Here is a 2,710-nt window from a genome sequence, read left to right as displayed (position 1 = left end):
ATGGCATCTGGTCCCATCACTTCATGGCAAATAGATGGGGAAACAGTGGAAACAGTGTCAGACTTTATTTTTGGGGGGCTCCAAAATCACTGCAGATGGTGACTGCAGCCATGAAATTAAAAGATGCTTATTCCTTGGAAGAAAAGTTATGACCAACCTAGATAGCATATTCAAAAGCAGAGACATTACTTAGCCAACAAAGGTCCATCTAGTCAAGGCTATGGTTTTTCCAGTGGTCATGTATGGATGTGAGAGTTGGACTGTGAAGAAAGCTGAGCGCCGAAGAATTGATGGTTTTGAACTGTGGTGTTGGAGAAGACGCTTGAGAGTCCCTTGGACTGCAAGGAGATCCAACCAGTCCATTCTGAAGGAGATCAGCCCTGGGATTTCTTTGGAAGGAATGATGCTAAAGCTGCAACTCCAGTACTTTGGCCACCTCATGTGAAGAGTTGACTCATTGGAAAAGACTCTGATGCTGGGAGGGATTGGGGGCAGGAGGAGAAGGGGATGACAGAGGATGAGATAGATGGCTGGATGGCATCACTGACTTGATGGACGTGAGTCTGAGTGAACTCCGGGAGTTGGTGATGGACAGGGAGGCCTGGCGTGCTGTGATTCATGGGGTCACAAAAAGCCGGACAGGATTGAGCGACTGAACTGAACTGAACTGAACTGAAATTGTGTTAAGCTATAGGTAGTTCTTGGGCTTTCCTTGTGGCTCAGCTGGTAAAGAATTCACCTGCAATGCAGGAGACCTGGGTTCGATCCCTGGGTTGAGAACATCCCCTGCAGAAGGGAAAGACTACCCACCCCAGTATTCTGGCCTCGAGAATTCCATGGGCTGTATAGTCCATGGGGTCACAAAGAGTCGGATACGACTGAGTAACTTTCACTTCAGTCCACTTCATAGGTAGTTTTCATTGTTTGGCATGAGTTAAAAATTCTTACACTACCTTTTATTGATGTTTCACATAAAATTCTAACATAAATTATCCTTCCAGGTAGTATAATATTTTAAACTAAATGGAACCTCCTGAACTCTTGCAATCATGATTTTGGCAGGCAGACTGGACCAAAAAACTGCCCTAAAAATGCTTATTCCAGTAGCATGTGCTACTTGTTTCATTGAAAAAGTCAGTGTCCTAAGTTGACCATTTTATAACATTCACATACAAACCCAAACTCTCAATGTTTCCTTCCCCCATAACAATACCATAGTGTAACTTTATTCTTCCAGTCGCTCAAAGGGAAAACCGTGGTGCCATCCTTGATTCTTGATTTTCTCTCATAGCCACATCCAGTATACCAGTCATTCCTATCGGCTTTACTTTCAAAATAAATCTAGAATGTGACCACTTCTCACCATCTCTTCTGGTTCAAGTGTCAAATGTCTCATGACCGGATTACTGCAAGAGCTTGCTTGCCAGACTCTGCCTTTTCCTACTCAGTCCCTCCTTCAATTCCTCCTTTGCCCAAGACCTCTAAGGGCTTCCTTCTCACTCAAGTGAAGTCAGGAGTTTCCTGATGACCCAGGGGCACGACATCACCTGCCATCTAATACCCCTCTGGCCTCATTTCCTGCTATTCCCCTTTGCAGTCCATCCAGCCAAAGTGACCTCTTTCCTGTCTTGAAATAAGCCAGCAGGCTCTTGTCCCCGAGAAGTCTCCTCTTCTCTTTCTTTTGCCTAGAATGTTCTTCCACTACAAAGTCATATGTCTACAGGTCTTTACTGGAAAGTCACCTTCTCAACAAGGCCTTCCTGGGCCTCTTAATCTAAAATTTCACCTAATGTTCCCACTCACAGTGCTTGTTTTTGTCATCTCCTAGCAACACTTTTTCTTCTTAGACTGAGCCTGTGTCACTACCCAACATAATGTATTTTACTTATTTATGTTGTTTATTGCTTGTCTCCCCACCGGCTTATAAACTCCGTGAAGACCGGGATTCTTTTTCCTGTTTCAGCTCACTGCTACTGCTATTTCCCTAATGCCTGTCACATAATAGACACTCAAATGCATTTTTCTTAAATATTGCTGAATTTAATTCAGGCACAATTGAAATTACAAACTTTCTACATAAAAGAATAGCTACAATGTTTTCTATTTATAAACTTGCGAGTTACTCAGCCAGAACTAATAGTTCTGAAATCACTTTTAATTATTTGACAACATAATATACCAAGCTGAGGTATTTATATTTTCTGTTTATCCCATTTTCTGGAACATTTGATAGCAGCTTTTTACCACAAAAACATTTTTAGATTAAAATTACTCTGCCCCCTATGGTTATCTGTGGGCACTGGTAGCAAATTGTTTTCTAGTGCTAAGTGAGCCAGTGCTGATTGGCCACTGGGTACTCTAACAAACTTTAAATTTCAGCAAAATACCCAAAGACTGCTAATCCTGCAGAAGAAACCAGGTATTCTGAAGGTCAAAGATCCCCAGGTAACGATTCTCTTGATAGCAAATAGCCTTATAACATAGTTTACATTTTTAAGATGCGTGCCATTTGGGTAGGAATATTGCTTTTGAAGAGAAATGCGTATTGAAAGTATTCTCCAGTGGGCATAACTATGTAATATTTAGTGCTTTGTTTTATAAAAAGAAAGTGTGTTACTAAGCTCTAGAAATGAACAACTAAAATTTGGGGCTTGGTAGCAGTTTTCTCTCTGGTTTGACTACCAATATTATCAATGTCCACAATGACTTG

Source organism: Bos indicus x Bos taurus, chromosome 6 (genome assembly GCF_003369695.1).
Source record: "Bos indicus x Bos taurus breed Angus x Brahman F1 hybrid chromosome 6, Bos_hybrid_MaternalHap_v2.0, whole genome shotgun sequence".
Classification (NCBI taxonomy): Eukaryota; Metazoa; Chordata; class Mammalia; order Artiodactyla; family Bovidae; genus Bos; species Bos indicus x Bos taurus.
Note: the sequence above shows the minus strand (reverse complement) of the source record.